Genomic DNA, 26,774 nt, shown 5'->3' with positions numbered 1-26,774 from the left:
TGAGACAATTAACACAAAATGAGGCTTAGTTGAGATCTAATCTTCAGCAGAAAAACCATTCTTCTTGCTGATTAAACAATCAACTCTGCTGCTAAGGAAATAGCACAAATTTTACACAGCTATCAAAAGAGAATGAAGACTAAGCTAATTATTATAACTCAACAGCAAATTGCCAAGAAGTTTCCAATCATTTAGGAGCAGCTCTTACTCACACTTTGGGGTTAGCATGTCCCAGCTGTAATTTACCACTGAAATGATACACAGATGTCAGTAATTCCAGGCTTAGGCACAGTCCCTGCAGGAGAACAAGAGGGAATACAATTTACTCTTTCACTTCATAACTATAGTTAGAAATGTTTAAGAAAAATACATACATGTACACTGGCAGTTACAGCTCCTTTAAATTAGGAATAGTCCCTGTGGTTGGACTATCCCAGGAAACCTAGTAATTGCTTGCCTTACATGGCTATTATCATCTTGTGGCTGATTAGTGCAAAAAAATTATAACAGCAATCAGGGAAACTCAGCAGCTGGGGTGGTGAACGTGGTGCATGGCTCTTCTGCCATCTCCTAAAGCCTCCACTGTTCATCAAAAAAAATTGATTTATTTGATATGTCTCTGTTAGGTTGGACGAGACAGACATGTGATCAAGGTCTAAGAAGAAAAAATTTTTATTCTGCATGTTCTCCAGTTTCTATACTCTTAAAAAGGGTGATCTTAAGTCATTAGCTGCATCACAATAACTTATTATATTCATTAGTACAAAATAATTAATGCCAATATAATTGACAAAAGTTTTACAAAAATTTAATAAAGTATCTATAAGTATAGTGTATCTACTTATGCACATAGTCTAACTTACAAAAATTTTCATATCTCTTTTCTAATCTGTTTCCATGCTAACTGCCTTTTCTTCCTTGCTATAAATTCACTGAAAAATCATCGATTGTTATTTCTTCTATTAACTCAGCTTTACTTACAAGCCAACTATCAAACCCCTCCATACTGATAACACGATTTCCTTGGTAAGAGAGCACAAGCATGATGGCATCCTCCAAGTTTCCAGATAAAAGGGAACCAAGGACAGGGGAGGATGGGAAATGGGACTATGATGTGATTTTGATTTCCAAATCTGCATGGAATGAACAATAATATACATGTCCTTCCCCCACAGGACAAGGAAAATTGCATAAGTAATGAAACTATTGGATTAGGAAATGGACTAGAATGCCAGAACTCTTTTGGGAATTTTTTCCAATCAACCAGATGACAGATATCCTAAGAAATGACAGCGGAAGGCAGCAACATTATTATGTTATTAAACTCCTTTCAGCAAATATATCTAAGCACAGCAGAGCCATTAGGCCTCCTGCTCTTGTGCAGTCAGAAATAGGGTCAATTCTTCATTTAGCTTCATGCAGGAATACAAAGTTACTGCAGGGAAATTATACCTCAAAGTGTGTGTATACACATGAACACCTTACTTTATGAAAGCCCTTTTGGATAACTGAGTGTAGCAAAGCTGAGTTATATGACCTGAAAAATGAATGAGAAAGCAGGGAGCATCACAGCTTTTGTTTTCAAACACATTTGTTTTATGAATTAAATTCCCTGCTTGCTGAGAAGTCACAGCCATAGTTTTTCCTGGCTTCTCTTTAAAATAATCTTACAGCTCTATATTCCCTTTACCTTTCATGTAGCTATAAAACACTTTTTCCAACCTGTGAGACACATTCCAGCTCGCAGGTGTCCCAGCACAGATCCCACACCAGTGCTGGCTGAGAAGCTGTAATTACACCTGGGTCCCATGTGAGCTCGCCAGAACAGGACCAAAGACCAGAAGTACTTTTCACAATGCCTGGAAGGAAAATATGTGTGAAAAGTGACTTTAGGTAGTTCTAGCAAAAGCCATTTCATCTGTTAGCAGCACAGGTTGGATACATCAGTTCTGTGTAATGGTTTTTTTAAATAGAAATAAATATGTTTGAACTGCCAATGATGCAAGGAAAAAGCTCTGGGGAAAAACAGGGGAACAACTCTCCTAAAAGGAAAATGTCAACAATGTCAAAGGCACAAGGAAGAAGGAGATAGAGAAAAGGAGGTGCAGCACAGGGAGGATAATCTGCAGAAGAGCAGCAGGCTCTGGGGGGGATGAAACCACAGGAAAATTGAGACTTGCTGCTAGAAATTTCCCCTGAGAACTTTAAGAATAGGCAATTGTCATTGGGAGATGTTATTTCTCTTATAATTTCCTTCTAGAAACAGTATCCAAATCCACATGTGCAGACAAAGACATGCTTTTTCTTGGCTTTTTGTCCAGACATATTATATTTTGGGTATGTGCACCAGAGCTTGCCAAACAGACATAATTTTCAAATTCGGAGTTTTATTTCAAGCATAACTTCGTTATATTCAAAATTTGTTTTAACCAATTTGAAACTGAAACCCCTGAAAGTTCCATTTTTCACAGCAGGCTTTGTTCCTCGGGCTGCAGGAGGAGCAAAGGCTGATTTCCTCAGGAAGGAGTTGCCATATGGCACTGGTGCCAGTAGCCGAGCAGGCTGCACCTGCCTCCGATACCCACCGAGCCCTGGCCACCCTCAGAGCAAACCAGGCTGATTTGATGGAGCAGCTCATGAGGTTTCACAGCCCATGCCCGTAAAAACCTCACCAGATTTCAGTTCATCTCAGCACCAACCTCCCTCCTCTCCCCACCAGCCCCAGCAAGAAAATCCCCCCTTTTCTGCTTCCTGTGATGAATCCAGCACAGACATTCACAAATACCTGGAGTGACGTGGCTGGGATGGTGCTTGCTCTCTTCACCATTATTCAGCAGGAAGATCTGGGTTTTTCTGTAGTTTTGGCAATAATGACTTGGCACTGGGGAAGGCAGCTGCTCCAGTCCATCCCCTCACTGGTGCTGGCACATGCCGTGCCAGGGTCACGGTGCAAAGTGAAGTGGCCTCATTAGCATCTCTTGACTGAAAAAGGATAAAACTTAAAATGAATCCATCTGTTTTCTGTGCTGCTTTGTTTGTACTTTCTAATGCTGGGTTTTGGCAGGCCCCGGCACTATTTATTCATCACTGTTGTCACTTATCCGTTCATCTAGCCACAGAATTTTGAATAGGAGTGCTCGCTTACTCAGGCAAATTTTTCTCTGCGTATTTGTTTGTCTTTTTGGTTGCAAGTGCCAAATATTTATTTGAAAGTGAAATCCTGAACAGCAGTAACGTGAAAGCAAAGAGACTGGGAGGAAAAGGGAATAAAGGTATGTTTGATAGCACTCAAACTACAGTTCCTGTCAACAGATCCCACTTTTATTCTGTATAATGATCTTTCCTCACTAGGAAGCTCTGCCTTATGCTGAGAAAAAGCAAAGCATCCTTGCACCTGTTTGAAATTTTCATGTTTGGCAGTGGTTTTTTTTCTTAGAAATAAGATCCATAATCAACCATAACCAGTAAGATCAGTAAGAACCATTACCAATAGGATCATAATCATAGGATGGTCTGGGTTAAAGGGTTCATTGAGTTCCGGTCCCCTGCCATGGCCAGGGCCACCTTCCACCAGACCAGGTTGCCCAGAACCCCATCCAGCCTGCCCTTGGACACCTCCAAATATGTAAATATACAAACCTCTCCTATCAACTGAGAAAATGAATCCCTTTAAGACCAAAAACATGGATGGACAGCAGTACAAGGTTAATGGACACTCATGAATCTAATGGGATGAAGTTCAATAAGTCCAAGTGCCGAGTCCTGCACTTTGGCCACAATAACCCCTGCACCGATATAAGCTGGGGACGGTGTGGCTGGACAGTGTTCAGGAGGAAAGGGACCTGGGGGTGCTGGTTGACAGTCGGCTGAACATGAGCCAGCAGTGTGCCCAGGTAGCCAAGAGGGCCAATGGCATCCTGGCCAGTATCAGAAATGGAGTGGCCAGCAGGAGCAGAGAGGTCATTCTTCCCCTGTACTCGGCACTGGTGAGGCCTCACCTGGAGTATTGCGTCCAGTTCTGGGCGCCTCACTTTAGGAGGGACATTGAGCTGCTTGAGCATGTCCAGAGGAGGGCAACGAGGCTGGTGAGGGGCTTGGAACACAAGCCGTATGAAGAGCGACTGAGGGAGCTGGGGTTGTTCAGCCTGGAGAAAAGGAGACTCAGGGGTGACCTTATCACTCTCTACAACTTCCTGAAGGGTGGCTGTGCTGAGCTGGGGGTCGGCCTCTTTCTCAGGGCGACAACAGACAGAACAAGAGGACACAGTCTCAAGCTGCGCCAAGGGAGATACAGGCTAGAATTAAGGAGGAAGCATTTTACAGAAAGAGTGGTCAAATACTGGAATCATCTACCCAGGGAGGTGGTAGAGTCACCATCCCTCAAAGAGTTTAAAAAAAGACTGGATGTGGCACTTGGTGCCATGATCTAGTTGAGGTGTTAGAACATGGGTTGGACTCAATGATCTTAAAGGTCTCTTCCAACCTAGAATTTCTGTGATTCTGTGAAAGAGTGGGGAGCACCTCTGAAAAAAAAAAGATTGCCAGAGCTTACAGAGAAATGATTGTGCCCCTTCAGTGCCTCAGTAAGTTCTCAGTTAGGGGACACAGCTCCAGCCATGGAAATCACAATCAGTGAAAACATGGCTTAACTGTTTGGTTAGAAGACTCTAAACAGAAACTGGGATTGCTGAAGTGATGGTTTTTAATAACTATAGTCCAAATCTTCACCAGGGCTGTGGTCCATGGCTCTTGAATTTCCTCACACCATTAACCTCCCTTAAAACTGAATCTCTGCTCAGTGCAGTAAATTTAGTTGGGCAAGAATCACTCAGAGGGGAATATGATCAGCAATAATTTATATCTTGCTCAGCAGAAGAAATATTGTATGTATGACAGTTTGTATCATTGCGGATTGGGAGGTTTGGGCTGGCCAGAAAGAACAGTTCTTATTCTTAAATAAGCTTTAATTTATGTAACCTTGACTCAAATCAGAGATGATTTCAATGCATTTGTAAAACTACTTAGCACTGATGAAGTTGCGCAGATACAGAAATGGAATTGTTTATTCTGCCTTGCTAAATAGTTGTGGCTGGACCTTCCAGCACCTAATCAAGACATAATGAATGCATTCATGTTTGCAAAATCACAAGAAGTGGAAGTTACTTACAGCACAAGTGAGGTACTGTGAATAGAAATCAACTCTAAAGTAACAGGATAAGGGTTAGAACAACGTAATTTTAAAAATAGCATAGTGATAATTTTTCACTTGCAGAAGGAATTATGGGAAAAAAGGGAAAAAATGCTTTCTGTGCCTTGGGTGCTGACATTTCTTTCTGACATAGATGGAGGGAAATTTCACTTTTAAAATTACATCTGCAGATAACCTTGTAAAGGAGCACTGGCCCCTCCTTCTTGCTAATAGAAGCATCATTTTGACTGTACACAAATAAAACTGGAAGGTCACTGGTTCAGACAGACAGGCCAAGCAGGCCCTGCTTGCAAATATACCTATTTATTTTGAAAGAAAGGAGTAGTGCACTGCAGTTATACTACATTTCTGCATCCTAATATGCCCTCACCTCCACTCTCCCACATACCTTCTGCACTGTCAGATCGTGTTTCAGATGAATGAAATCACAGATATTTCTGTGTAAGCCAATTTTCAAGTGGAACAGGATAAAATGTTTGAGGAGTTGTGTCAGGAAATCAGACTTCAGATCATGCTGGGTTTCTACTTCTGCTTCAAGCCTCAGGGTGCCCTGCTAGCCCTCCATGCGCACTGTGAGAAGCCAAACTCAAAGCTCCAGGTTGTTCTCTGAAGCAGGGCTCCTTCCTAGGTCTAGCCAGGAGTGTTTTACCTGGACCTGTACTTTGAGAGGACACAGCCCAAGGGCTGCCACACCCTGCCTTATGGAATGTAAAATATCAGCCCACATGTGATTTACTGCAGATCTATTGCTCTGGACAAGGGTGCCTGGAAGGACTGCCCTCCAAGTGCCACCTGAACCCCCACAAGTCATTTATCCATTAACCCTTTATGAAAAAAATCCATTTAAAAAACTCTCCATTGTGTTGACTCTTGCACCCTTTGCCGACATTGAAAAGATCTCATCCTTAAAGGCAGCAAAACTTCACAGGTTGTGCAGTCATTCCAAGCACAAATTTTAGAATTTCAGTCTCTGTGACCTGCTCCAGCATCACTTTTCCCATCTGATTTGATCTCAAGCCTAAGCACCAGTGACATTTTCCCTTTCCACATGAGCTCAGGCAGTTGTAGCTGCTCTCCAGATTATTTTCTTGGCGGGTGTGTTGTGACCCCGTTTGATGTGTGCTGCTGCAGCTTTATCTGCTGAGATAAATCTTCCTCTGTGAACTCATGTGGGGAGCCCCACTTTGAACTAATTGTGTGTGCAAAGCAGGCGTGATACAATGCACATAATCCAAAGGTACTTAACGTGCAGTAAGCTGCCCTACTTTTGGTAGAATTGTCCTACTTTTCAGTCAGCAATTTTGCTTTTCTCCTCTGTAAAAAACTGGCTAAATATCCTACTTTTTGCCATTACACTTTCATTTCCTTGGGGAAAAATAAGGAAGAGAAAGCATACAGAGAATGTGCAAAATATTTTTCCAGGTTTCTCCTGTATCCCTCTTTTTTTTGTTCTATCAGCATTCATCTCAGCAGCAGAAAATACAGAATCAAAAGCAGGCCTTGCTTCAGTCATGCCTTGTATTTAAACAAACTGATCAAAGCACTTTATGGAAACTTAGTAAGCCAAATGAAATTCAGTAGAAGTATTAAAATTGTCTTGTCACTGCAGCAAAAAAAGTTAAAGGATTTTCTTGTGGTCCTGCTGGTCAGTCATAAAAACAAGAAGCACAGATCAAAATTATTATGCTGTTCCCTTTCTTTACTGCCTCTGTTTCACTGGGGGTTTTGGTGCTATAAGAGCTGATGACACAGTGCAATGCTTACTATGATCTCTATTGGGTTTTGTACTTAAATTTTAAGGAGAGATTTGTAACTAATACAGAAAAAAAAATTAATAGCCAAATGGTTAGGGCCAAATAGTTGAACCACCAGAAATGCTTTTCTCTTCCAAAGTATGCACATATCAAGAGCAAACTGCATAAATTACTCAAATTACTGGTAGTTGTGTTGAAAACAAGGTGTTGACAAAATCAGCCTGGCCGCAGGACAAGGGCTGAACATTTCTCCAACTTCTCCCTACACTCCACCTCTGTTTCTTTAATTCTAGATTCCTAAAGTTCAGCTTTGGTTCCAAAAACAACCTTGTTTTTAAACACACCCTCCAAATAGATTTTAACGTCTCTCAGCCATGGTCTTTTCTTTCAAAAGGCCCCGAAAAATGGCCCTAAATGACCCTCCAGCTGGGCCAGACAGGCCTTTTGCCATTCCTTCCAGTTGAGCACATCCACTTTCCTCCTTGACACCACCTCACCTCATGGTCCTCCCTTGGGTTCTTCTTCCCCTCCTGCCCAGGAGAGCATTCAGCTCTTGCTGTTCTGATGCAGATCATGTCTGAGCTGCACCTTCTGAGCAGGCAAAACCTTTCTGTTGAATCTGATAGGACATGTGTGCAAAATTAACACAAATTTTTTGCCCAGAGAGTGCTTTTCCTGAAATTATTTTAAAGGCAACCTGCTGAATTTAAATGATCTTTCCTGGTTGTGGTGTGAAAGAAAATTCCTTGTCTTTTCTCATCTCTATCTGAAGCAGTCAGAAATGGAGAGCCTGAGGCCAGGTTTTTCATTCATTTCTACAGACAGGACTTTGTTCTTCAACCTGAATCCCTCTACTCCAACCCAAGACACCTCAGCATGAGTTCAGCCTCATGTTTCGCAGACCCACCTCGGCCAGAAGTAATTGTGCCTACAAAAGGACAGTTCAGCTTGCCAAAAGCTTTTGATCCTAATAGATTTTTTTTAATTTCCCCCCTGTTTTATCAGTAATCTGAGAAATGAGGTGAGTCATTCAGGCAGCCTTACAAAAACCGACCAGCACCTTACAGTTTTGGCACCAGGTTTGGGAGAATTTATCTAGGAACGGATAACTGAAAGGAGCCAGGATAAATGTAGGTGGAAGTGGCTTATTTTACAGACTCCCTTCCCCAGTACCACAGAGGATGTGACACAGGCTGCCAAACAAAAGTCCAGCTGCAGATGGCCCCAAAAGGTTCCTCATCTGAAGCCCAAAGTGAGCAGCATGGATGGAAACCACAAAAGCAGCAATTCTGTGGCAGATGCTGTTTTTCCTTACACCTCCCAGCCTTGGCTCCTTGCTCAGCTGCTAAAATCCCATTCCTCCACCAGGAGCATTTGAACATGGGATGCTGTAGCTGATCACTGACATCCCTTCATCTGATTCATTTTGGGTTTTTCCTAGCCCCACCTCAAGCTCTCACACAGTGTTTAACACATCTATGGGGATTGTTCCTAATTTTTTAGGATTGTTCCTAATTTTTTTCCTATGGTTTCATCCTTGCTGCTGGCTTCCTGTACTCCTGACAGTTTCAGTTGTTCTTTGTTTGCTAGCAGTGGCTCCTGCACAGGATATGTGCAGATAACCTACAGAGCTTACTCTGTGATATATCACAAATCAAAGCATCTCCTGAAGGTGTTAAAGATGAAATTTTTCTTCAGAAAATACTGTTATACATGTACACATCTCTTGCTATTCAAGCATTTTTAAAACCTTTTAAACCTTAAAAAAAAAGAAATACTTCAGGAATCCATTTTCAAAAAGCAAAGGGGTGCACTGTGCTGAGCTCTCCAGACATACAAGGCTCTTGGAGAAGTTGTGCTTCCAGAGGGTGGGCTACTATTTTAACTGAAATTTGGAAAAAAAGTGGGTAAAGGGAGGAAATCTATCTGCATATTGGCTTTGTCCAACCACACATAGTAGCCTATGTTGACTATATAGCCATATGTTGACTAGTAGCCTAGACAACACAGTATGTACCCAGATGTTGCAATTTTTAATTTATTTATCAGGAAACTAGCTCTTAAACCCTATCAGTATTTTCCAGAGGAGATGTCAGATTTCTGAAGCACCCAAAAACCATCTGATGAAAAAACCAAAGCACCTTATAAAGGCCCCAGTGAAATCCTGCATCCTTCTGCCGTTCCCCCAGCAGGGTTTTTATGCCTTTTGTGGCCATGAAGTGATGAAATCTCATTGCAAACTTCATTTTCCCAGCAGGCCCAGAGCCAGCTGCCACAGCCCACAAAGTGGTCAGGCTTGGCAGGGGAGATGCTCTGCTCTGCACATCTCTGGGACAGCCCCAGCTCTGAGGGAGGCAGTTCCCAAATCCTCCCCTGGTGGAATCTTGGGAAAAGCTACAGAGGTGGCTCTGCTCAGGATTTCCTTGTCAGTGCAACAGGGATGGGTTTGCATCCTTTCTTCAAACTCCCTCTGAAGCCAAAATGGTGCAGGTGGAAAAGTTCTCTAACTTTTCATTCCCCTGTCAAATGGCAAAGTTAAGTGTTGGCCTGTACATCTAACATTTCTCAGCTAGATTTTCAGGGAGAAATCTGATTGTTTTCATACATTTCTATGCAGTAGGCAACACTCCTATTTCAGTGGGGATAAAAGGTCAGGAACTGCATCTAAGCATCTAAGAGCCCTTCAATGATCCCTGGGAACACACCATGTAAAAGTATCAGGGGGCCTGCCAAGGATTCCCTTCTGCCACACTTACTCCTAGTCTCAAAAATCAAAAGATTTGATCAAACAATCGAAAGACTGCAATCAAAGGATCCACAAATGTCATCAATCATGCAGTGTTTGATAGAGGCAGTGATTGCTAACACAATCTTTCCTCTACACTGAAATGATTGTGGTGTCTCCACAGATATCACATTCCCAGAAATAATCATTTTATGGGAGCTCTGAGTTATTTTTCCCTGTCTTTCTGCATAAAATTCACTAAAAGCTGTCCTCTATTCTTGAAATTATTTTCTCTTGCTGACAAAAATGAAATAAAATATAATAAAACCGAATCAAGAGTACATCAATACAGCACTCTGGGAATGTGTAAACTATTTCAAAGTGTGACTGAAGCATAGATAAAAAAAGAGATCATATTTGAGTTTGGCATATAAAGAGTATAGGTTTATAGCTTTGAAATGGGTTGCCTAAGTTAAGTGAGACTCAAGATAATAACAGAGTAAAAATGCACCCAAAATAGCCACTAATCCATCATTTAAAACATGCATTTAAGTAGACAAGGTAGATAACATGATACTTCTTATTGGAACAAGAATATTTTATAAAGTTCAAGCTCAGAGGCCCAGAAGTTCTGCTTCTGGATGTATTACTATATAAAGATTAGATTAATATTCTTGTTTCAATAAAAGATATCATGTTATCTGTACTGTCTTAGATTGAAATTTCTTGTTCTTGGACCAATAAGGACTCATATATTCATGTTTTCCATTATTTTGACTAAACCTCAGAGTGTTTAAAACACATCTTTAAAATGCCAGTGGTGAATTATGCCTAAAAGGCAATTTTATACAGAGACTCATGGCTGTTTCTGTGTCAGTGTATTCCCTAACTAGCAAAGCCCCCTACTAAAATCCAAGAGAAATTAAGGTCTGATTTTGATTTGTCAGAATTGTTGAGTAGAACCCAACCTATTTTCCAAAACTTTAGCCCTCTTTTTGTGTTTAGAATTACACTCCATCTTCTAACAAATCCATCAAAAGGCAGGATGGGTGCGTGGAAGAAGTGCAACAAAAGTTTTGGCTGGTTAGGAGCGAGTCTTTTGCCAGAGTGTGATTTTGGGTTTGATGCACAAAGCTGGGGAATTTGGGGACAGCTGAGCTATAAATTGATCTGCCTGGTAGATTTTTATCTCCTGCTGCTGCCTTGCCAACGAGCAGGTCAGGACTCAGGAGCTTGGATGCTCCTTTGCAGCCTTACTGTGGATTTCACTGTCCTTCCCAGGCACAGGGGTTTGGGCTCAAAGATGGGTTTGCAATCCCACACACACCAATGACTGCCTGACTCACAGGGCCAGCTCACGAGCTTTGCTCCACAGGATAGAACATGTCCTTAATGGCTCAGTCCAGCTAATTAAAATTCTGCCAATGTTACCTGTGTAAGAAATGAGCCATAGGAGCTTGATGGGCACACTGAATTCAGTAATGATCAGGCTGGAAAATCCATGAGCTACATAATCAGTAAAAATTATAGGATTGAACTTTATGGATTCTGCTTGAAGATAGCCTTGAGACAAGAAGGTTTAGAGCTGCAAGTTGTGGACATATTTTGGCTCAGCTTAGCACAATTTTGACTTAAAATACATAGTTCTAGCTTCTTGTATAGACAACTATAGGGTTACATTAAATATTTGATAAAACTATACTTTGAAGCTGCAATTAGTTCTTCAAGAAGACAAAAAACTTCAGCTCCTGCTCTTGGAAAAAATTGCCTAAAATCTGTGCACGTGGCAACAAGGGGTTTTTCTTTCCAAGTCTGCTCTTATGAGAAATGTAGAGGATGGTGTTGAAAAGCTGGATGGTACAAACACATCAGGGCTCTTTCCTCACCACTCAAACCACAGAGCAATTTAGCTAAATGAAAAGGCCAGGCACATCATGATAATGGAGACCTAAAATGAACATGGCCAACCCACACTTGATTTTGATTCAGTTAAGCAAATCAAGAACTTTCTTTGTATCCTTTCTGCTGTGATATAACAGAGAGGAAACCCCAACAGATATATTCATGCAATAGAATATAAATACATATAATAACATATATATATGTATACACATATTCATGCAATGTTTGCCCTTTGCTGGTAGCTGAGGCACTTTTAGCACCCTGGATGGATTTTGATGAAGGATTGACAGAGTTCAAGTTCAGTAACTGCTATAACCATGCCGAAGAGGAGGAGGAGGAGGAAGAGGATGGTGTTTCCCCAAGCTGTGAATAGCAGTAGTGTCATGACAAATAAGATGATTTTACAGAATCTTTGTGATCTCAAAATCAGAACAATGGCAGCAGCTAAGCCAATGGGGAAGATGTGTGAATGGAAGCCTTTAACCGTAACCTTTACTCATTTCAAAATATCCTAACAATTATATTCTGTAAGGAGTGGGAAAGGTTCAGCAGCACCTTTTTAGCTCCAGGGGATGGATTAGAGCCTTAACCTTTGGGCTGGGAGAACACCAGGCCTCCTTCCTGGAGCTGAGAGTCCATCTTTCAGCAAAGCCAACTCAAATTCTCATTCTTTAAGAGCAAATGGGAGAGGTGAAGTGCCTCCAGCTAATTAACATTAGTGCACAAGGACTGCTGCAGCGGTGCCTAAAGAGGGTTGGGAATTAAATTTATTTCATTTTTCTCTGCTTTATTTCCTTTTTAAATGTTCTTTTGACACATAGCATTGTGGGGTAAATAATGAACAAATTCCTGGGCCATTTGAGTCCTAAGTCAAGGGAGCTCTGCTGCTCTGTGTCCCAAGCCTGGCTAGACCTGTCACTCTCTTTTTTTAAATTGTAATTTCTTCAGCTATCTGCACAGTCACTGCTAATCAAGTTTTCCATTTTTGGCAGCCAGTAGGAAAGCAGCAAGCATCCAGGAACTAGAGGAACACCAGCAATGCCAGTGCCTTTCATTCAGATAACTGAGAGCATAAATCAGTTTTAAGCTGTCCACTGAAACACGATAAGGGCACCATCTTTTGTAGATGAGAGAACAAACAGACTCACCATTTTTGCTTCCTCTTGGAGTCTAATGAAATGATCAAATATGATTAGTCATTCAGGAAGAATTCATACCAAAGCTCTCCTAACTTCAGTGAAGTTTCCACTTATGTGGAAAAGTCTTCAGTCCTTTGGACCATTGTTTTACTGGAATTAAAAGCATTTAAAAATGGCTATAAGAACACATGAAATTTATGGACAGGATATAACCTAACCCCTGGCTTGCTTTTATTTTCTTTTTCCAATTTTAAGTCCACTGTCCTGCAGCTTCACCAAAAAAACCCCCAACTTACTTCTGCTCCATTCTTTGCTTCCAGCAGTTTCACTGACAACACATTAATGGGTTTAATGTCTTATAGGAAGTAGCTCTTTCTCTCAAACCCCAGATTTTATCTCCTCCCTCTTTATTGCTTTCACATTCACCACTCGTATGGAAAAAAGACACCAACACACACAAAAAAGAAAAGGGAATTGCCTCTCCATCCCTTTCATTGATCTTTTGGGCTTCAGCTGGACTCCCTTCCTCAGCCCTGACCATTCCTGAGGTGAAGTGCACAATCAAAAAGGCACAGGAATGAGAACTACAGAACACTAAGGAAAAATATTAGGAAAAAAATCCCTTTTAAACTTCCTTCAGATTTATAACCCTTTCTCAGGAACTAATTTCAAGCACGGTGCTGGTTTTACTGCGCAGCTCTGTGCTTCCCTGTAATGACCAAGCTGTACTGAGTCGGGACTTTTACTGCCAGGAGCGTATTTGCAATCCAATATTTCAGTAGTTTGTCCTGACCTTGCACATCATGATCAGCAGGAGCGTGAGTTCATTTCACTTTTTTCATACAGCTCAAGTCACAGGCTCTTATCAGGTCCGTAATGCTTTCTGACACACAGCCTTTTATTGCCAGGTGTGCAAGTGAACCAGCTCTCAAAGGTTGCTTCCCTGCTCCTCAAAGTCCTGATCACAGCAAAGCAGAGAAATGCAAATTAGAACCCTGAAGTGCCCTGTCATTCAAAAATAAACCTCTGCAAACTTCAAAAAATGCAGTCTTTGAGGAGAAGAATAGTCAGGGAATATGTGATGCCTACTGTTATTGCATTATGTAGGTAAGGTCTAATTAATTAATTAATTGCATCTCTGATATTGCAGAGTTAATACTCTTCAACAAAGCAATGCCATGAAATGGGACACTGGATGCTCAGTGATGCTAAAATGTAAATTAGTGGACTGCAGTCAAAGGAATGACTTCAGAGGAAAAGAGTGCACAATTTGCATGGAAAATTTGGGTACAAGCACAGGATGTCTCACCTGCCCTCTCCAGCCTGAAGGACAAGAAATATGTCAATAAAATTTTACTCTGCTGTGGTCCCATTCACTGCAGAAAGTGCCCTGAATTAAGGAATTTCTGAGAGCCCTAGATCCAGTGCCTGAAGGCTCCCTTAGGGATTTCCACATGCCATCATCTGGGAGTGCCCAAGATGCTGACCCATCATCCTTCATCCAGCCTCGTGACTCCTTTATTTGCATTTCTGATGATAACATGAATCTTTAGCTGGACTTCAACCTTTTGACTTCTCTTGAGCAAGAGTACAGGAGCCAATTCTCCCACTAGCTACACCCAAACAATCCCTTTGATATCAGAAAGGCTTACTCTAGAGTTTATGGAGAGAGAATGCCAAACTTGACCTTTAATCTAATCAGCATTGTAGAATAGTTCAAACAAAACCAAAAAAAGAAAAAAAAAGCACAACATAAACCAGATTCAATAGCAAGTTGCTAACAATTACCACCAGAGCAGGAAAAGATGGCTTTATCTCCAAAGGCAAATGGAACCAGCTGACATCAGACAAAGAACAATCCACAAGCCCTCATCACCATGACGCTGAGAAGGGATCAGGGCACCCAGCTGGCACAGCCCTCAGGCAGAACTGGCACTGGGAACTGCAGCACATCCATCTCACAATCAATAGCTGGGGCTGCCATGATCACCTTTTGCTAAGTGTGTTTGCCAAGTGCAGTACAAGTTAATATTCAGTGAAAGTTCAATAGGCAGCCTTGATTCAGCGTGTGAGCCCAGGGCAGGAGATTTCCCTGTTCTGCTGCAAATGTGTGCCCTGACAAAACACCAGAGTGCAAATGCCACCCCTGAGCTCCTGCACATCCTAATCTGGGCTCTCACTGCCCAGCAGATGCTGTGGAGACTGAACCTGGGCTTCTCCCACAACTGTGGAACCCATGAAAGCATCACAGTGAGAGGAGCAAAGCCTCCGTGCACAGAGGCATGCAGCATCACGGTGCCAGGGCTGTGATCCCACCAGTGCAGTGCATGGAAGAGTGGAAGAGCAGCCCACAAGCTGACACAGTGCAACCAACACTCCAAGCAAGCATCATTCCAAGGGGCATCATCTGGTTTTGACTGCAAAACGGATGGTGTGAATTTATGGAAACCACGAGAACTGCAGGTTATGCTCCTTCAGCTGAATGAGATCAAGCCCAGCCAGAATTACAAATAGGTTCATTCATTCCCTATGGACTTCTGAGAGCATTAAAAAGCTACAAAAGAATGTGTTGATTGGCGTTTTAAAGGCATGTCAGATGTGCAAATAGCTGTCTTCAGCAGACAAAGGTCAGTGCAGCTCCCAGGGACTCAGCTAGAGGGAGGCTCCTTCCTGGATATGAACCATCAGGAGTCTGCACTGCAGCTCTGCTGAATTTACTCTATACAGGAAGCAAAGGTATTAATCCAGGCAATACTACCTCTCCTTGCTACAATAAAATATACTCTGTTCTCCACCCTGGAAAGTAATTTGGCCAGACTTGGAAAAAAGTGAGAATTCCTGGCCTTTCCAACTCAACAAGATTTTCAGAGCACCTCCACAAAAGAACACAGCCAAGGTGCAGGGCCAGGATCTCCCTCTGTTAACACAAAGGAGCCACAGTGGGATGTGCTAAAAGTTACAGGTGAGTCACAGCTTTAGTCTCTGGTTATAGGCTTAAACAAACCTGTAAGGTAGGACACAGATTTGAAATTTGGCCAGGGCTCTAGTTCAACTGAAAGGGCACCAGGTTGTTCAGTAAGATTAATTCTAAATGGCACAAGGCACCAGAGGTTATAATTTTACTAATCTTTTTGCTGTTTCTCTACAAGTCCAGTTTGTATATATTTTTCTGCTTAAAGACTCAGCAGGTCCAGAGTCCCTCACCTGTGCCTTGCTTACCCAAATTCCCAGCAGTTCTGCCTTTCAGACTCTGACACTCGCTCTCTGTGCAGAAATTGATTAAATTACAGGAAAATTATCAAGGATCTTTGAAGATTGCTAAAAAAACCCAAACCCAAACCCAAAACCTTAAAAATGTTCTGTCATCAAATAACACGTGACTCTTCAGTGCAGAACCTTTCCTCCAGCTCTTATTGGAATGGATAATCTTATTTCCCCTCACAGAATTGATTTTTCATTATTTTAGCTAAACTTTCAAACTACACATGAAAGGAAGATGATTTCTATGTACAAACTGAAAAATATTTTCCCTTCTAATGTGGCTATTAAAGTTTTAATTATCATATACATCAGTACTACCTACAAAGAAATATAGTAATGAATTCAGTTGACTGTTCTTGTGGTTTTCTACAACTCCCACAGCAGTAAGTCTCAGTAGAGAATTTGCCTGAGCAATGAAAACTAAATCTGTGCAGAACTTGATTGATCTTTATCTGCTTCTAAAAAATTCCCCAAACTTAGACCAGATTTAAACAAAGTAAAATGGGTATGCATGACACATGTGGAAGCCAGGTCTGCTGCCTTCTAAGGGAAAGTTCAACTCCAAAGTTAAAAACTTTGCTATTCAAACACCAGTTTTGGAAGGGATAAAGTCAAGCCTTTGGAAGTGAAATTCTAGTCACTCTTGGTAAACCAGTGTCTTGCATGACAATAGTTTGCTATGCATTACTATAAAATCTCATTTTTGTTGGTAATTTGGAGATCAAGTTTTGCAATAAATTTGCAGAATAAAATAAAATGTGTAAACCAGCTCATCATACTTGCTGTTGTAATTTTTAGTTAATACACAGCTGGCACACAAAGCTTGGTGCCCCAGACATTTAGTGCAGAGAGGGAATGCACAACTCTGATTTCCTTGGAAGCAGTGGGTATCCAGCACCACTCAGAAATAGGCCAAGAAGCTTAAAATTAAAAGAATAATCAGTTTATTATTACTATAGGAGGAATTGCAAGACTGGAAATGGAATTCTACACCTTGTATTAACTTTTAATCCCTGAAACGTGTCATCAGCTAGGGGGAAGTGATTTACAAAATGTTAGTGAATATTGGTTGAGAGTGTCATCAACCTCTGATATAAGTGCTGGGGCTTTGTGACACTAGATTCATTTCTTTATTTTGATTCATAAACAGGCTGTGAATATAAAAAGTGAGACCTGCCTCAACTGTCCTGAAACACGGGGAAGATGTCAGCAAAACTCAGAGCAAAATAAGGTCTATTAAAAAAAAAAAAAAAAAAAATCCAGAGTAAGTATGTAGCAAAAACATATTCCCAGTACTACAAGCACTACCTTTCGAACATTTCAGATTTGTTTATAAAATACTGCAGCACGTTCTTGTTATGCCACATTTTATCCTGACCGTGATACTTCTCATCTAGATTTCCAGGTATTTGAGCACAGCTGTTATCCACAGTGAGAGCTGTGACAGCAGACACCTGCCTCAGTGGCTCATAGCAGAGCAGCAGCAGAACCTGGAAATTATTTCACATCTCCTGACATTTAGAGATTTCTCACTGAATTTTACTCTTTGGAAAAATAAGAGTACTGAAAATGAATTTAGAAAGTGTAGCATGTTAACATTATTGATTTATTGAAAAAGGGTCATATAAAAATTTCCTAAAGTTGCTTTGAACACTGTTCTTACAGCAGCTAAGTTCAAGAAAAGACCCAGAATATCCCTACTGAACAGAAGATGAAGGAAAAAAGAAAAATTGTGATAGCCCATGGGAATAGTGGAAAACAAGAAAGCCAAGTACAGCAGCTGAGCACACAGTGCTCAGGGCTAAAACCATATTTTCCTGAGTAGCCTCTGAGTCATGGCTACTTCATCAATTCTCCAGAAGAAAAGCTTTCCAAGACTTCATACTGTACAAGGATGTGTCTCATATCTGTCTTTGCTGAAGGAAAAACTTTCTTTGTGGATGCTTAGCCTGGGTTGGTTACCCATATTTACAGCAGTGAAATCTGTCATTTAAAATGAGCTCTCAGTAGAATCCCAAGCCTGTGGGAGAATCTGAGCTTGAATTCATCTGCTCAAATAGCTAAAAATCCAATAAACTTCTTTCACTGCCCTTTTAACCCAGGTAAACTATACTTAATGGAGCTGTAGGACAAACGCACCCCTGATATAAAGAACAGTGAGCACTCATTTGGCACCTCAGTGCCAGCCCATGAGACCAACTCAGGACCATTCTGAGCTACATGCAAGAGCATCCATCCAAACCCAGGCCCTGCTACTGCTGGGGCAGCCACTATTTCAGTTTTCCAGTTCTCTGGGCCCGAGGCCTCTTTTGGCGAATTCAGATATTTTTTTCAGAAGAAAAACTTCATCATCAGTGGCTGATTTTTTGGGGAATTCCATCTGCATCCTCAGAATAAAAACAGGTACTAGAGACTGGTGCCTGTAGATAGTAAATTCTATAGATTAGAGCCCTGAATTATTCACGGTAGGTACCTGGGCCGTTTCCCCACAGCTTTCATACAGCCAGAACAATGTCATCTCACCTGGGTGAAAAACAGTCTCTGTTCATTGGTTTCATCTCTGCTAATCCTTGGGAGTGTTCAAGGCCAGGCTGGATGGGGCTCTGAGCAGCCTGGGACAGAGAAAATGTCCCTGTCCATGTCAGGAGAGCTGGAGTGAGATGGTCTTTAAGGTGCCTTCCCATCCCAAGCAATTTCAAGAATCTATGATTTTATTTAAAGCTTACAGAAACCATCACTTGAAATAAAGCAATCACTCATAGGGATGGAATAAGAAGCTAAGTAGAACTAAAACTCTTTTTGCAATATATGATCCATTAAGGTTTGGAAAAAAATTGAAGAAAATCAAGTTTAAAGAGCAAAATTTACCTTTTTTTTTTCTTCCCAATAAATTCATGCTGGGAGTCCAGCAGCAAGTCACAGAATACTAATTTTTAATAACCATAGCACACCTAGGAATTTCAGGTATGCTGACTGGTTTGTTGTGAGCAAATTGGTAACATAACCTATTATTAGGATTGCATAATACCTCCAATTTATATGGTCTTGTTTGAAGTCCAGGAAACTCATAAAAACTGAAACCACCAAGACTCAAATTCTCCAGGCTCAAGCTATGCCTCAGGCTGAATGTGTTTGGACATTTTCAGCCAAAATTATTTGGTCATCCTTAAGCACAAAGTCAGTGAAATTCTTGCTGTTATTTGCCTCCCTCCACCCCCCATCTGTTTAAATAAAAAAAAAGGTGACACTCTTAGGTCATTTTAGTGTTTTCAAACCTTTAGAATCACTGAATCTGACAATGGGACTGATGATATTCACTGTGTTTGCACAATGAAAACAGCAGCTTTTTTTACAGTTCCCATTTTAATAAGATTGTTAGAGAGTAAATTTAAATAAATACCTCAGGATTTGGAAGACAATTATAACCCAAGTTATTCAGTACCAAAAGAGCAGGAGGTCAGCACATAACCAGAGAAAGAATCAGATTTGCAGCCACCAAGCTTCCCACAGGTGCTAGGAACTTGCCCATTTATCCAAGATACATTTTTGCATCGTGTAGCTGGTAATTGGCTAGTTTTTTTTCACAAAACACAGCTATTTGTTTTGTCTGCATAATGGAAGGTGATGCATCTGTTCAATTTATTCGTTCAGGCCAATTTCCTTCCAGCTTTATTTATAGACAATAGAGCTTTCAATGTTTTTTATCTCAATGTAAGAGGAAGACAAGCAAAATGTCATCCCTCAGTCGTATCAGATCAGAACAACAGAAATTTTCTGTAAGTTCTTCAAATCCTATTCAGATTTTAGGCATTTTATTCAGATACTGATAGAAATCTCTCATTCATGTTCAAATTTTAAAAATTAAAGACCAAAACAGATGGGAAACTTCACATCTGATGAAAATTCAGCCTGGGATTTTTTTTTTCTGTTTGCTTTTCTGTGGAAAACAAATCAAGCTAAAATAATAAACAACTTTTAAAGTTATACTTTGTGTATCATCAGAGCTGAATGCAAAATATTTGAATATTGCTCCATCAAAGCAAATGAAGGACTGACCTGTTTCAAAACATATCTTTGTTTTGAGTGGGAGAGTGTTAATTTCCTTCACAGTAGTTGATATGGGACTATTTTGTATTTGTGCTCAAAACAATATTGATAAATAGAACTATTCTCCTATTGCTGTGCAGGTCTTCCACAAAGCCAATGCCTTTCTGCTATGTGAATTATATTAATGAAAAAAATAACCCATAGAATTACTATTCTGTAAATTACAATTTTTCTCCATCCTAGATTTCAGACAGTATGAGCCCATGGGACAAGAAACTAATGATCTAGAACAGCTCAATACCTGGTATTTGCCTCCTTATTTAGACTTCAATAGTGACACCTCAGCTGAGAAAAGAGAGGGAAAGATCAAGAAAAGGTCTCTAGCATAAGAATTTAAGACAAATTGGTTGGCAGACATCTTTTTATTTAGTTGTCTAAATAAAGACAACAATAAAGTTGTCTTTATTTAGACAACTAAATAAAAATCTTGGTTTTTATTTTAGATTTGAAGAAGTTACTCAGGAATATTTAAGTTTTATATAACTCTCTTACAGTGTGATAACCTGCTCCATAAGGAATGAATGAAAATTCTTATCAGGTCTGCTGCAGGTAAACTCATCACCTTTCTTTCATATAAACTTGTCAAATTATTTCTTTCAACTGCACACCTGGGATTTCATTAAACAATGTCAAAGATGAGATTTTTGATGTTTTCGCCTTACAATTTTTGTTCTAATGGTATCCTAACACATAAATTTAACTGTGCAGATTCCACACACAGTAAGAAAGTTATGTATATTCACTTTGCTTGTCTGATTAATTTTAATCTCTTCAGTCGCTATTTAAAATTGTGGGGAAAAACAACCAGTAGAGAAGTAACTGTAACATAGAGTGGGTGGCAGTGAGGGCCCTTTCTGAAATATTTGAAATTATCTAGTCACCTAAACAGAATTTTCATCTTTTCTATCTTCTCATCTTTGTTGCTTTTGTCCTAGTTTGTGATGTTTTCCATATGGAGCAAATCTGGAGAGGAAGAAGAAGTGTTTTGGTGTTTGGTTTCAAGAGGAGAGAATATATTTTATAAACATGAGGAAGACTGTGTGCTGTGCAGGAAGTTAAAGAACATAGCTTCAGATACCTTCAGGGGATTTTATCTGGACAGTAAAACAATCACTTCATTATCAACCTCACCTCAAGGCCTTTTTCCTTTCTGGGCTGGAGTTCTTCAAAGGGTAAAGTGGATTTATCTGTGTGAATGAACTTTGCAGGACTGAACCTTCAGCCCCCCAAAGTTGATAACTCAACTCTGAACGACTTTGCACATGGGAAGAGTCCTCTTGAGCTCATTTCAGCACTGTTAACAGACTGCAGAGGAAAAAGTCCAATGGAGTCACCCCAGGAGTTATTTAAATACAAAACTCTATTCAGATCAATGCATGGATTTGCAGTCTGGGAAATGCCAGTAGTTGACCTTCTACATAATCTCCTGAGGAGCTTGAATATGCCTTTGTTTATTCAATTAGTTTATGAAAGTATAGAATCTTTAGTTTTTATGCAAGAATAATTCCCCCTCCCTAGTCCCAGATGTTTTCCTGGATGTAATTTCAATGTTGTGTGTCTTACTTAATGCTTTTGATTAAATTTGTAATGCATTTCAAATATCAGTATGTCCAATCAAGTGCAAAGAGACATGTGCAAATGAAGTGATTCATGCAATGGGAATTAAATCTTACACTGCCTTGTCACCTATTCTCTCAGCAATGAATTTCATTTACAGCTTGAGCTTCCATCACACATCACCAACCTTGCAAACAGCCTAGAAAACACATTGCATACTCATTGAACGTGGATATGCATTGCAGAAAACCTATAATATGTTTTTTAAACAAATACCTTTGGTTTTGTGGTTGAGCCACAGCTAGTCCTTCCTCTTGAAAAGTAAGAAAATGCATGAAACAATACTTCAAGGATTTTGTAGAAATACTCTAATTAAAATTTGCAAAGCTCCCTTAAAAAGAGAACGAATTGGGCAGCAGACCCAGGTCTGTCAGAAGCCCTTCTTTCCAAAGCATCTTCACACCAACAAGTAAATTGTAAACTTTAGGTAAAGGAAATTTTAGGAGAGGAAAAGCCTCTGTTAAACTGGGGGCTGGGATATAACAGTGAGCCAAACCCTGAGCTTTCCTATGTCAGGGCAGTGGGACAAGGCTGATGTCAGCGAAACAGAGTTCAAATATTCTGCCTGAAGATGTAATTCAGCATCTAAGGAAAATCAGCTTCAATGGCATGGACATGAATAGTAAGAATAGATCTCTATAGTTCTCTGGGCCTTATTTCCATTTGCTTCCTCTCCATCAGTGTCTCTCACTGAATTAAAATAACTTCCAGCTTTCAATGTTGTTTTTCAGTGTGGTGTGCTTGCCCGCACCAAAGAATGACAAGGGTGAGGGCAAGATGAAATCCCTGCATACCAAAACCTGTCTCTGGTGTGATGACTTGCCAAAAAAACCATTTCAGTCAAAATTCAGCCCAAGGATGGCAGGGGTGCAGTGATCTTTGGTGCTGCTTGCAGGGTTAATTAGTAATAGCAACAACCTCGAGTTACTAAAACCTCATCACAATTTTAATGCATCTTTTAGGTTGATAGGAACTAAGTTACACAAACAATGCTGGTATTTGTGATCTCTCATGAAACAGCCATTTTGATAACAGCTGGAAGTTCTTGCACTTAGTTCAATTGCTGAATTACTAAATTAATTTTTTTGTAGTCCTTTAAATAGTACAGTAAATAACAATTTACACAATCTTTCCTCAGTTATGATGCTTCTATATTTTAGTTAGGTTGCACCCTGTACTGAAAAAAGGTTGTGATAAAGAGGCACCATTGGGCAGGACAAAGACTCCCAAAACAATCAAACTGACAGTGATTTTCTGTTTTCTTTTGTTATTATTGTGACAGCAGTTGCCTGATCACAAGATTTTCCTCTTCTCAAACTAAAATTCTCTTCATCTTAGTAAGTTCACAAGAATGTATTTACAACCTCAGATCCTATTGTCCCTGAAATGTTTCTTTGGATGCTCATGCTTTTTAAAAATAAAAGTGTTTATGCAACAAACCTGTTATGAACAAATACAGGGGAAGCAGAGCCCCAGTGACTGAGGTCCCTAAAAACCCATGGCAAGTGGAAGATCTCTTGCTGTGCCAAACTTAAAGCCACAACAAAGACATGGCTACAAGATTCACGAGGAATTTTAGGACCTGTTATGCCCATTCTTGAAAAATTAGCATAATCTCATCATTTTAATCTGGTAGATATTCACATACACTAATTGGTGCTTTTCTCCCCAGTTTTACCTCTGGGGACCCAAAAGGAGGGTGAGGCAGGGAATGCGCTGTGGTTGCAGGGTGAATTTCCTTCTCCCTGCTCCCTCCACCCAGTGCCAGGAGCTGTCACAGGACAAAAGCGCCGAAGGAAAAGTCACCAAAAGCTGCAGGAGCCCCCAGGGTATTTTCTCCATCTGTGCATTGCTGCACAGCTTCTGATCGCTCTTCCCCCTCCCGTTGTTTTTGCAGCTTTCAGGATTTATTGTGATATTCATGACGTTTGTTTTATCTGTATTCCTGAACAGCTGGAATGCAGAGAACCAGCATTTCACAGCTTCTGTTTTTTAAGGAAAGCCCGTTACACCACAGAGCATCAGAACGGCTCAGAAAAAGGAAAGAAAAAACCCAGTTTTTCAGGCCAATTTCACAATTTGAACAGGAAGGGAGCAGGGAAGCTGGTCTTCATCTCGAGATTTTTCTTAATCCACAGGAAGAAACACATTTTTGTTATTGTTTGGAAAAAATACAGTTGTTCTTGGTATGAATAAGCCCCTGCAGAGAAAGATGCTCTTTTTCAGTGGATGAAAATTCTTCCTCCAGAACTCCTGGAAACTGGAGACGTGAAGATTACGTATGTGATGCTTATCTGCATCACAAAGGAAACTTTGGATCTGATTGTCAGAGTGCTTTATGAGGCTTTAAGATAAATCCTGTTTAGCAAAGTGAGATTTAGTGGGGCAATTTTGAATATTTCGCTGGATTAATCACAACTTCAGATATGTGGAAGTGAAAATTAAGGAAGCATTAAAAACCACAGTTGCTGTCAAAAAGAATCGACAGTTGTTCTCTAACTGCAATATATTTTCATCATTCATCCAGATTTAATTTCTTCAATGGCTTGTGGCTTAGAGAAGAACAAATGATTTCTGAGGGTTATGGCTGGTGTCCTCAGAAAACACATGACATATATTCCTGCTATTTCACATGCCAAGAGAATGCATTCAGAGCTAGATGATGTGGAAGAAACACATAGGAGAAAGATCTTTACCTGGACAATTCAGAGGCCAAAAGCAAGCAATTCATGAAATGAGCCAGTTTCTTTGATGATGTAAGGAAAGGAAAGCATGTGCACCAATTGCAGCAGCACATGCACCAGGGGAAAAAATAGTCTAACCAAAACAACCCACTAATAAATAAATACAGTTAGCACACTGGCCTCAGAACAGCTGCTGAAACAGAGAGCACTGTGCCCTTTCTCATGTCCTAACAGACAAAAATATATAGCTCTGCTTTACACCACAGCTATCCCTATCTAAATATGAAAACAGAGGGGAAAAGGTGAATAAATAGATTTAAAAGTATGTGCCCAGAGAGGCCTGGGGCTTTTATGTGTAGAGATTTATTTACAATCTTTTTTTTTCACTAGATCTAGCAATACCCTCACAGCCCATCCTCAAGAGAGTCAAAGACTTGAACATTTGCACAAAGGCAGCAAAGGAGAGTATTATTGATTGTGAACTGTTTAGTGCAATTAAAGATGAATTGACTCCATTTCTTTCCAAAATATTTGAATGAGAAATGCTTAATCGGAGAGAAGACCACTCCTGTCTCCAGGCAATTCAAAAGAAACCATAGGAGGGAGACTTGTCCTCATGCACATCTTATTTCCAGGCTGAGTCCCACATTTCCAGCTTGGCACAGGGATTTCAGTGCCTGAGACTGAGCTCTGGCAGCAGATCTCAAGTGGTCTCAGAAGATCTTCCAATTTCCCCCCAACCCTGCACATCCCACTGAGGGTGCACAGAAGCCAACCTTGTGCCACCTTCCGTCCTCCAGCCCCTTATGGTGCCCACATGTTGGTCCTTTTGTCCCCTAGAAACCCCAGAACTTTTGTGTTAAAAAGTCATTCATGCGCCCCATATTCATGTGTCCCTTCAGGCAAATCTTTTTCTGGCTTGCTCAGAAAAAGCACTCTGGAAAATTTGTGACACAAGCAGCACAGCCTGTGCCCTTTCCTAAATCCTACGTACACTCCAGAGAAGTTCTGCTGATTTAAACAGCAGAGCCTCAGGGTCATGACCCCCTTCCTTGTCCTAAAATAAGTTTTCAGAAGCTGCCCTTGTGCCTGGCTTTTTTTTTTTTTTTTTTTTTTTTTTTTTTATAAAGCAAAAAGAGGTTCAAAACCCCCTGCAAATGGCTAAGTTCACTGACAACAAGAAATGCACCTCCAAGGAAGTGTTCTGCAGTGCCACCAATGAGGGATGAACTGGAGTGCAGGGCAGGCACAGGAAGGAGCTGAGTTCTGGCTGGGACTCTGGGATGGAAGCTCAGACTCCTCAAAAAGAGACAGCCCACTACACCTATTTTTTATTATTCAGACTGTTGGGAACCTCTATCACAGCTAAACAAAGTCTGGAATAAACTTTGCAAAGTAGCCCAGAGAAGAATGGTTGTTTTGTTTTGTCTTGCGAGATAGTGATCTAATATTTAGCAGACAGGAACACCGCAGCCTGAGAATTTTTGGATCACAAAAGTGGAAAGCTAAGCAATTATTTCTAATGATACTTTTATTTTTTTAATGAACAGCCAGTTTAACTGCTGATATTAATTACCTCTGGCCCACACCAGCTCTTCCCTTGTGCTGAGGGATGTATAAACATTGCTTCTTGTCTGACTTGAAAGAGTCCAGGCAGCCTGAAGCTTAAAGAGCTTTCCTGGGGTGTGTTGAGCAAAGCTCTCACTAGACCTAGAGCCACTTAGACCCCACACTTCCCTGGTACACAGCAGTCAGCTCCTCATCATTCCTGAAACACAGGCCATGAACATGGATAGAAGCAGACTAGGTTCAAGAGGAGGGTCAGAAATTAATTTTGACAGCTGTTTTTATCAGCCTACAAAGTTGAACAGCTGAAAGGTGATTTTCCAAAAGCATATAAATTCACATTTTTAATCCTTAAGGAAAGAACTCATTTAACAAAGCTCAGCAAATTTAGAGAAAAGTAATTGTCCTCCTGCTCCAGATAGCACTGGATATTTTGAACTAGGAAAGTTTAACAGAGTTGAACATAAAATGTACCGAGCAGGTGGTTTTCATTAAGATTTCTGATGTCATGCATTACTTGGAAGCCGCACAAAGCATGCAGGGAACATTGTGAAATGAAGTTAACAAGAGGGTCACACACTCTGCAGCTTCTGTAGGCTGAGCTTGCAGCATGCCAGAGAGGTTTCTTGCCTTCCTCCCAAACCTCTCCTCCACACTCCCCATCTGTCCAAACCAACTTTTATTATAAACCTCCCCAGAGGTGCTCTGTGTTCCACATCTCTGTCTCTTCCACTCTCCCAATTAACATGCAAAATTTCTCCCCATTCTCTTGGCCTCTCCCACCCCCCAGCAGCACCTCCTGGTCTCTGG

At 40.7% G+C, this 26,774-nt stretch overlaps 1 long non-coding RNA gene across 1 annotated transcript in view; it reads right to left on the bottom strand.

Moving 5' to 3' along the window:
• LOC134418117 (uncharacterized) overlaps nucleotides 1-26,774 on the bottom strand; it is a 38,465-nt gene that overhangs the window by 9,326 nt on the left and 2,365 nt on the right. Inside the window, exons 2-4 of the long non-coding RNA XR_010027706.1 lie at nucleotides 2,786-2,982; nucleotides 1,723-1,859; nucleotides 213-295 (exon numbers count right to left, since the gene is read on the bottom strand). This is a non-coding gene — a long non-coding RNA (uncharacterized LOC134418117). The remainder of the gene's footprint in view (nucleotides 1-212; nucleotides 296-1,722; nucleotides 1,860-2,785; nucleotides 2,983-26,774) is intronic.

Source organism: Melospiza melodia, chromosome 4, assembly GCF_035770615.1.
Source record: "Melospiza melodia melodia isolate bMelMel2 chromosome 4, bMelMel2.pri, whole genome shotgun sequence".
Taxonomy (NCBI): domain Eukaryota; kingdom Metazoa; phylum Chordata; class Aves; order Passeriformes; family Passerellidae; genus Melospiza; species Melospiza melodia.
Note: the sequence above shows the minus strand (reverse complement) of the source record. Positions and strands in the feature narration are given on the sequence as shown.